This window comes from Suricata suricatta, chromosome X (genome assembly GCF_006229205.1).
Source record: "Suricata suricatta isolate VVHF042 chromosome X, meerkat_22Aug2017_6uvM2_HiC, whole genome shotgun sequence".
NCBI lineage: Eukaryota > Metazoa > Chordata > Mammalia > Carnivora > Herpestidae > Suricata > Suricata suricatta.
Window position 1 is genome coordinate 23,117,082 of NC_043717.1, and position 10,380 is coordinate 23,127,461.

Consider the following 10,380-nt stretch of genomic DNA (forward strand, 5'->3'; position numbering starts at 1 on the left):
TTTGCAACTATCTTTTCCCATTCTGTCAGTTGCCTATTAGTTTTCTTGATTGTTTCCTTTGCAGTGCAGAAGCTTCTTATCTTGATGAAGTCCCAAGAGTTCAGTTTTGCTTTCATTTCCCTTGCCCCTATGTTCCTCTTTAAACACTGGAGTGAGCCAGAAGAAAGATACCTTTTCTATCTAACCTTACCACATTGGTGATCCCATTCACTCTCATGGTTTTAAATTTCATCTCTGTATTTATGACTCCCAAATACAAATCTACAGTTCACACTTCTTGAACACCAGACTCATCCACCCAATTACCTACTGAACTGGACCAAATTCTTGATCATCCTCCCAAACTACTGAGCCTACCTTTCTTTCCCCATCCCAGTTAATTGTATTATTACCCTTTTGGTTACTGTCATACAAAAGCTTTAAAGAAATTCTCAATGTTTTTTCTTTGTCTCTCACCCACAATTTGATGTGTTTGAAAATGTTCTTGTCACTATCTTCAAAACATGCAAAATCTGGCCATTTCTCAAGAGCTTCACTGCTGGCATCCTAGTTCATTGTATTTTACCTGGACAATTGCAGGAGCCCTGACTACCAACTTCTGCCTCTTTCCTTAGCAATTCATTTTCAACTCACTTGCCTATTCTGTTAAAACAGAAATTAGCGCATGTCACTACTTTGCTCGAAATCCTCCAGAGCCATCTAATATTACCATGAGACAAAGCCCAAATATCACATTACAAGAATCTGCAAGCCTTTGCAAAGTGTTGATCTGGCCCGATTTCTTTGACTCCTACTCAGCCTCTTTCTGCTGTCTTTGAGCAACATCAGCCTCCCTTGCTCTTCCACAGACCTTTCAAAAACATTCCTTCCTCTGAGCCTTGGCACTTGCTATTCCCTCTGGCTCAGGTGCTCTTCACTTTCTAAGTAAGGCATTTTTAGCCCAATATCTAAAATTTGAAACCTGTTTCTAATCCCTATACTCTTTCTCTCATTTTCTCTTTAACAGCAATCACCATCACACTTAGTATAATTTGTGCTTGTTTTTTGTCTCTTACACACTCGTCCAGTTAGAATGTAAACTCCACTGAGCCAAGAAGTTTTGTTTGTTAATGTTTCTGCACTCAATCCTGTATTATAAGTCAGTATTTATTGAATGAACTAGTAGGAAATATTACCTATGGTAATATTTTTTTAATGTATTTATTGAACAAAAAATTTTAAGACCTTTGATGTACTTCATCTAGAACCCAAGAACACAATGCATTTTAGCATCTCTTAAGTTTGTGGGGAACAGACTTGAAAACACATTTTATAATCCAGTGTTGCAAGCATAAAGGTAAAATTAGGGCTTATGATCTCTAAACAGAAAAAAATAACTCACAGCCTCTAATCATATTTTATTCTGCCATCACCACCCTCTAGAAGCAGTAGAGCAAATAACCACCTGGAAGAAGTTGCTTAACTTGTTTTGCAGAAGTGGCCCAACACTAAGAAGAAACATATTAAGGCTACAATCTTCAGTTCTGCCTTACGTCTTAGTTCCAAATTAAACTCAAGTGTCGATTTCCATTTCAGATGGTTTTCTATAAGGTGGGTTATAAGCCCTGATAAACAGCCATTCCAAGGGAGTTTGGCACAGTTCTTCATTACGCTTCTTCAGGCTGAAGTTCTGGCATTTCCTTCCCATAAGCTGCCTCTGCTGAGTGGGAGATACAGAATGAGAACACGTTGGCAGCAATTTTTCTGTCTCTTTCATTGTCTTCTGAACCAGTCTTCAGCCTGTGGATTCTGTGAAATAGCAAAATTGGCTCTTATAAGATGTAGTCACAGTCCCATCTCAACACCAGCAGTTGAAGTCTCTTGGACATTTTCAGGTAGAGATTTATGTTTTATTTGTACCTCAGGATTATTCTGAATCAAATACTGATAGATATAAAAAAAAAAGGATGACAAGAAATGTTCACAAACAAAAATAGCATACCCAGTTGAAATTTGCCTTATTTAAAAAAGAAGCATTTGATTTAGGATTGTTACTCAGATTTTTCTAGATGTTTGAAGTTTAGATATATAGGTCTATCTCTGTTTTGTTGCCAAGATTGGGGTGGTATTACCACGGTAACCAAAGCTTTGATGAAATTCCCATTTATAAGAGTATTGGTTGTACCCTGTCTACCACAAAGGGGGAAAATGTTGACAAATTCATCATTGTTATATTTTCTTGCCAGTTGATTCTACATCTACATTCTTCATCAATTATTGGCTTTTTTATTATTTTAGAATCATATGAGTGTAGATCATAGGCAAATTCAAAAGACTTTCACATTATTATACTTCATTCAGAGAACATTTTTTTCAAAGGAGCCAATTAGTGTTTTTTTATCTTGCCAACATAGAAAAAATATATTAAATACTACTGACACATACTTTAGCAGTGACAGAACTATCTCAAACTATGTGATCACTGCCAGTGGAGCAGAACTTTCCAGAGATAGTGGAGTACTATTTTTATGTTTAGTGAAGATAAGTTAGATGACAAACCTAAGGTACATTTTGTGAATTACCAGATGGTAGAATTTTATAAGATGTTTTTATAATGCTATTCAATTATTCAGTTGCTCTTCCATTTAAGTTTGTCTCAGAGAGAGTATAGACACATACACACACATGTGCGTGCATACACATGCGTATACATATATATGTATATCTGTGTTTATGATACATGCATATATTAAATTTATTAAGTATATATAAGGACACATAAATACTCATATATATATGTATATGCATCTTATTTTGTATTTTATAAATAATCTGTATATAATTCTCTATATATCTGAATATATATTCTATATATAATATTATATAGAATCTCTAGAAGATGCAAGGACCCTCCAGATTCTCAAATTATTTTAATTGTTTTGGTAGCTGTTTAGGTTTATTAGTAGAAGACATACGAGTTTATGAATCACTGATCATTCTGTATGCTCATGAGAATAAGACGGTATTTCAATAATACACAGTCACCAAAGCATGGCATATTCTCAGATGAGCTCACTGTTGCCACCTCGGTTGCCAGGGTGAAGACAAACTCTCCTAAACAAAGATACAGTCAGTCAAGGCACTTCTTTGAAATTAAAATAAACATCACTAATTAAACAAAGATGTTTTACTCATTATCTAAATAGCTTAAATTTTTAATTTCTCATGTAACTCTTCCTTCAAAGACTGAAAGATGGTTCTTTGTTTTTGAAGAATATTTTCTGTAGCATCTATGGAAACACTGTTATTTTCTTTGCAGGATACTTTGTTCACTTGAAACAAAAAACATATATTTTCAACAATCATATTTCCTTCTGTCAGTCTGATTCAGCTGAAATATTTGGAGATGTCAACCTCTTGTTATAATCTGAGATGGTAATTATACAGTGGATAAATGGGGTATAGTTTAGTCCAAGCTAATGTCTTTCTGAGGCCTTTTGGGTGGTTATATTTATTCTGATAGATATAAATCTAACTTGCCTGTATAAATAAAGACCAGGCTGTAGTTCAAGGTAGCTCCATAATTCCAGATGTTTACAGTTGTTGCCTTACTATCACTACCAGCACTCTAAAATCCTACCAAGCCTACTGTTTGGCTCTATAATTTCTTTCTCACTGCCTTAGCTTAGAAACAGAACAAAAGATTTATTTAGACAAAAAGAGAGCAAACTATGATGGCTGATTTATGTGATCAAAATATTTTGTAGACTCTCTATAAGATAATTATATTTGTAGTAGCCATACAGTAAGAAATGCATAATGATAAAATCTCTCATGCTTTATTACTACATCATCAACATATGTTTTAAAAACACTTATGCATGTTATTTATCTAGTGTGGATTTTCAGAATCCTTTCAGTATCTAGGATTCTGTCTCAGAGTTCTCTGTCATAAAGCATGAGAAACCAGTGGTTTGGAACAGTTGATATTAGGTGGGTGACATTACATGTTCCATGACCTACTCTATTTGGCATTTGATAAATTTTCTGGAAAAAAAACTGTACTATAGCATGAAAATAACAAAGACCTGCTCTCTCATCAATTATATTGTTTTAGTGCTCCTGGGATTTACTGTGGACCAGGGGTCCTTTGAAATAGGAAAAATACATGACTGATAGACTGATAAAAAAATTTTTTTGGTATTGAAAGGGAACTGAGCAACCACATAGCCCACCTACTTTTTTTTTAAGCTAAAACCCAAAGAAGTTAAGTAACTTGTTAATGTCACACAAGTTGTTGATGGCAAAAGCAGGCCTAAACCTGGGTTATGCAGACTTTGAAAACATTTGGAAATGTAGCATGCAGTTATTGCAGTATCAGGTAATTCAGCTGCAGAATTGTCCAGAAGATAGAGATGCAGAGACTGACATTATCACAAAACTTGGGGAGTCATAGATTTTACTGTATTTTGTGCACATTTATAGGCACGTATGCAAACGGGGCTTGATGTTGGAAATGAAAAGGAAAGCAGGTCATGGTAGAATTAATGAAGGCAAGATTTGGAGTCAGAATTGCTCTTTGAAGAAGTTTCAGTGCTACCGCCAACTAGATACGTGACCTATTGTACATCCTTTAAATATCCCTAACCCTATACTCCTTCCCTGTGAAAATAGGGATAATAAACCATTACCTGCCTATCATTTAGAAAGGTTGAAAGAATCAAAATCAGTATTAGAAAATACTTTGTTAATATGTATGGAGCTTGCAATAAAAAAAAGTTTTACATTTCAATGAATTGTGGCACTCCTCTGCACCATGTATAGGGCAAAGTGTTGGGAACACAGTACTGAACAAAATAGACATGATAATACTGTAAGAATTTTTCATTCTGAAAAAATGAATACTGATGTATGGCATTATATAATTTAGTAGGAGCTTCCTTATTCATTGTCCTGCTTGAGCTTAAAAACATTACTATGCAGACAGGATAGATTAAGTAATACTAATAACAAAACAAAAACTGATTTCCTCATATATAATTTCAGGTTGTTTAAATATAGCTATGTGGTGGTGCAGGAAGAAGATCAAGATGGGAATAAGGGGAATCATGACACTAGAAGACAGTAAAGCAACTGGGCCTTCCTTTCTGCATGGTGATAAACATCTTAGAATCCTATGATCATATTGAGCTTTCAGTAGATGCAGGTAGATTTTTTTTATATCATTTTATCATTTGAGGAGGGAAAGCTTATAATCCCTGGGTGTCTTCCTAGCCAGCACATTAATGAGTAGAAAAGCGAGGCTTTGATTCTGGAACACCCTGACTCCAAAGCCTAGGCTATCTCCATTTGTGCCACGCTCATCCCACATACCAAAGCACTGACCATGCCCAGGACGTGACTTCCGGTGATATAAACAAACCAAACTATCACATCCAGTAGCATCTTGCCAATCAATTCCCTTTCTCATTTTCCGGTGTTGGTGATTGCTTCCAAAATCCTACCTAGGTAGTCAGACTTAAAACCAAAGAGGAGTCATTCTGATTTGTTCCCTCATATCATATGAAATTAGTTGCCAGTTCCTGTTTTACTTTCACATTGTTTTCAGTCCTGCTGCTTCTGAGTGGTTGTGACCTGGCTCGGTCTTTTAGTAATTGTTGCCAGAGCCTCAAACTGACAACCCTGGCTTGGATCCCTTAATTGCCTGATCCAAGTGCTTTAGTTTGCACCTCCCCATTTGCAGACCATGAAACACGGCTTCAGGTTCTGGTAGTTTATTTGAAACATGATGCGCAGTCATTCCCGGTCTGGGAATGGGGAAATGAGAAGAAAACAAGGCAGCCAGTGAAGGGTATGTTATGCAGAAAGTTCTCCTTCCTGCACTAGCTCCGGTCAGTCACTGGCTTAGGGTTATTCCCTAGGGACTCTGAAGTCTTCGGCTCTCTCTGCTTATAGTGCAGGTAGATAGAGCCACTCGGGCAGCCCTCGGGCCAAAGAACTAGGTCTGTGAGTTGGAAGGCAAGCCAGAGTGCACAGAAAAGATTGGCCATGAGAATGTATCTGGGACACTGACCATGTCTGCTTCTCCATCTTATATATTATTTCCAAATCAATATTCATGTATATTTCTGTGGAAGAAAGATAGCTGAAGCTACTGACAGCTCCCTTTGTGACTTCCAACTTTCCTTATACTTTTCTTTTTTTCTTTTTAAAATTTTTTTTAACATTTATTTATTTTTTAGAGACCGAGAGAGACAGATCATGAGCAGGGGAGGGGCAGAAAGGGAGAGACGCACAGAATTGGAAGCAGTCTCCAGGCTCTGAGCTGCCAGCACAGAGCCTGACACGGGGCTCAAACCCACGAACCGTGAGATCATGACCTGAGCTGAAGTCGGACGCTCAACCGACTGAGCCACCCAGGCGCCCCTCTTATACTTTTCTGATGAATACTATTTTTACCTTTACTTTAAATCCACATAATCAGATGTTCCCCATATAATCAGATGTACGTATTTGTGATTGTATTTTCTCTTAGTTTATATCATAGCTTCTTATCAGCTACTGACACAGCAATATAATAGAAGCTTAATAAATGTTGGTGGACTCATTGTCCAACCTGAGAACTTGTCACTATTTAAAGAAAGCAGAAAAATTTTCAATAGGTAACTCTGGGAAATTATTGCTTACTAACTAGATTTGTTTCTAGAAATTGATGCCTAGTATATGGTGAATAGTAGCTATCAATTTGATTAGTTATAATATTTGTACTTCCAAATAGCTTTTTCGTTTTGACAATCAGTACATCTCCTTTTTAATGTTTTTTAAAGCATTTGACTATCAGTACTTCTTCTTTTTAATGTTTTTTAAAGTTTTATTTATTCATTTTTAGAGAGAGAGAGAGAGAGAGAGAAAGAGAGAGAGAGAGAGAGCACGAGCGCCAGCAGGTGAGGGGCAGAGAGAGAGAGGGAAAGAGAGAATCCCAAGTCGACTCTACACTGGCAGCACAGACCTTGATATAGCGCTAGAACCCATTACCATGAGATCATGACCAGAGCCCAAATCAAGAATCAGATGCTTAACTGAGTGAGTTACCAGGGCACCTCAACAATAGGTAGTTTTTGAAGTAAAATAATCTTTGGTCTTTGTATATGTTTCCTATTGCTACTGTAGTAAATTATCAAATACTTAGTGGCTTAAACAACACAGATATATTATCTTATAGTTCTGGAAATCAGATGTGCAAAATTGATCACACTGGACTAAAATCATAATGTCATCATTCTTTTCTGGAGGCTCTAGAGGAAAGTCTTTTCCTACCTTTTCCAATTTCTAGAGGCTTTATTTTCCAATTTCTTGGCTTTTGGCATTCTTCTGTCTTCAAAGACAGCACTGACCTGGTTAAGTTTTTTTTCATATTATGTTGTAAGTTTAAGTCTTTTGTAATTACATTGGGCCCCCTTGCATAATCTAGGCTTATCTCCACATTATAAAGTTAGTGATTAGCAACCATCAATTTCATCTACTACCTTAATTCCCCTTGTCATGTAAAATAATGTATTTATAGGTTCGAGGGATTAGGGCATGGACCTCTTTGGGTGACCATTATATTGCTTACCACATTTCAAATGTCTTGCTCTTTCCCTCTCCAACTCAATAAAATGATCAGATTCATTTGAATTTATCTGATAAAACATTGAAGGTGTGATTCAAAAACCATTGATGCTTAGAGACTGGGTTGATGGTTTCAACAAATGGAGTCTCATGTATCATAAAACAATATGTATATTTCATTTTGGAAGATAAAAGTTAATTTAGAAAATTAGAACTTTTGTATGTACACTTTATAGTTTTGCTACTTGAGCCTACTTTCAGCATTACTGAAATAAACTTGTCATTTGCATCATCCCATAGCTGATTTTAAAGAAAATTACTTAGGAGTACCTGGCTGGTTCAGTCTGCACAGTGTATGACTCTTGATCATGAGTTTGAGCCCCGTATTGGGTATAGAGATTACCTTAAAAAATGAGGAAAGAAAATTGCTTATACTGACCACACTGAGCAAAGTAAGCCAGTTAGCTAATAGAAATCTGTCATAGAGTGTGAATATTGCATGTGTACTTGGTTCCAGTAATATTTCAAGGATGTTAGAAATATATACTGCTCATCATTAGATGGAGACTTTACACAATAATCCAGAAATTGAATCATAGCATAAACATATAAGCTGAATACAAGAAAAAAATGTATAGTACAGAACTAGAGAAAAAACTTGAAAATCATATCTCATAAGCAGTTTTTCTTGGGAAATGGTTGCTGTTTGTTAGAAATAGCACATGCCAGATCTTGCGTGCTAGTAATCTATATCTGTTAGAGGATATTAATTTTCTGTGATCTCTATGTACAATCCCTCTTTCAACAAGGCCTTACACACATGTGTTTCCTATGGTGCTCACCCAGGTCTTCATCTCCCAGTCATTCATTGTTCATGATTTGGACATTCCTAGTTCTCTTAATCAAGAATGGCTAGTTCATGACTTAAGCCAGTTATTCTCTTTTTTTTTTATTTCTTAGAATTAAAATTTTTACCAGTTAATCTGGGAAATTAATCCCCAGAAAGCTAATAATAGTGTGTCCTCTTCTTCCTTCCTTGAACATTATGAAGCATGCATATTACCCCCTGGATAAGTATGGTTGTAAAATGATAAAGCTAAATCCTTAAACCAAAAAGATTAGAAATTAAACAGTAATATTAGTGTTTTCATCTTTGAAATAGTCATTTTGAGATGACAAATTTTTATTCCAGTGACCCTGACATTAATGCAGTATCTTCAGTGAAATCTACCTATTGTTCACCCACTTGGTGCTAAAAGAGTTTTTTCTTCATTTCATAAATTCTATGCCCTTTTGTAGCAATGTTAAATCCTTCCTTAGATATGGTATACTCTAAAAATATGGGTGTTAAATAAAATCTCCTAATTGACAAAGAATTCAGAATTTTGGTTGAGTTGAAGTTAACTGAATGAGACATTGTTTTTTTTTTTTTACTTGAATCCTCTATAGTCAAAGTTCCATTGTTGTCTTTAAATAAGTCCATTCTTCCAGACCTGGCTAAAAGCCCAATTTAATAGGAACCTTCAGGTGCATTCATTTTCTTCATCAGCTGCTTTTTGTTGGAAAACCATTCCTACAACAATATCTCCACCCAAAACACTCAGAAGTAGATGACTTTACTTGTGCTGATTTTTTTTCTTTTCTTTTGTATTTTTAACTTATTTTCAGAGAGAGGGGGAGAGAGAGAGAGAGAGAGAGAGAGAGAGAGGGAGGGAGGGAGGGAGAGAGGGAGAGAGAGAGAGAGAGAGAGGGGGGATATGTAAGTGAGGGATAGGGGCAGATGGAGAGAAAGAGAAAATTCTAAGCAGGCTTGTGCTTATCACAGCACCTGACAAGGAGCTCAATCCCACGACTCTGGGGTCCTGACATGAGCTAAAATCAAGAGTTGGACGTTCAACCAACTAAGCCACCCAGGCACCCCTTGTTTATTTTCAAGTTATAAGAAATTTTGGAAAATTTCACTAAAATTTAGCATAGCGATTCATCTCATAAGTCTTTTCTTCAAATATGAATCACTTAAATATACTAATTTCAAATATGCATGCTTTTAAAAAAGTGGATTGGAAGTCTCTTGCAAGCAAAGCTTTTATATTCCATCTTCAGTTTAACATGAAGTTAGTATTATATTTCTAGCCTGTTTATGAGTCATTACTTTTGCTTTATTTTTCTAATATTTATTAACTTTTTACTCTGATGAGCACATATACATTATTAATTATATATAAATAACTTAATATATAAATCTCATGTGTTATATATTTATAGTTTGCTATTTATTTAATGCACCTGTTCTCCTCAACAATATTGCAAAGAATGTGTTACTAATGCAATTGTATAGTGAGGAATCAGAGCTGAAAAATATAAGCATATAAGCCCTGGTCTGTCTGACTCTAAAGATGGATATAATTTCTTTTAGTGTGCTAAACTGTTTATAATTTTCCATGATGCTAGTACAGTGCACCCTGTTGAGTCAAAGTGTATTTTGCAATGAAGATATGACAGTGAAGGAGATGGCAAAGAGAAGATGGCATTCAGGATACCTGTGGAGGTATCTTCTTTTTTTTTTTTTTTTTGGTAACTTTATTTTTTAATTTTTTTTTAGAATATAACACTATTTTTTTAACATATGCAATTATTTTCCATCATTTACAATACAGTAGTTACAATGACACTCCAAATGGATAAGCAAAGTAAAAAATCAGAACCCCAACTTCTATTTCATGTAATTAGACTTATACAGAAATTAGAAGGTTAAGTAACAACTAGTTAATCACCTAATTTCACAGCTAT

The 10,380-nt window shown here is 35.5% G+C and overlaps 1 pseudogene; it reads left to right on the plus strand.

The window, feature by feature from the left end:
* Positions 1-10,380, plus strand: part of LOC115283356 — a 62,369-nt pseudogene that overhangs the window by 50,699 nt on the left and 1,290 nt on the right.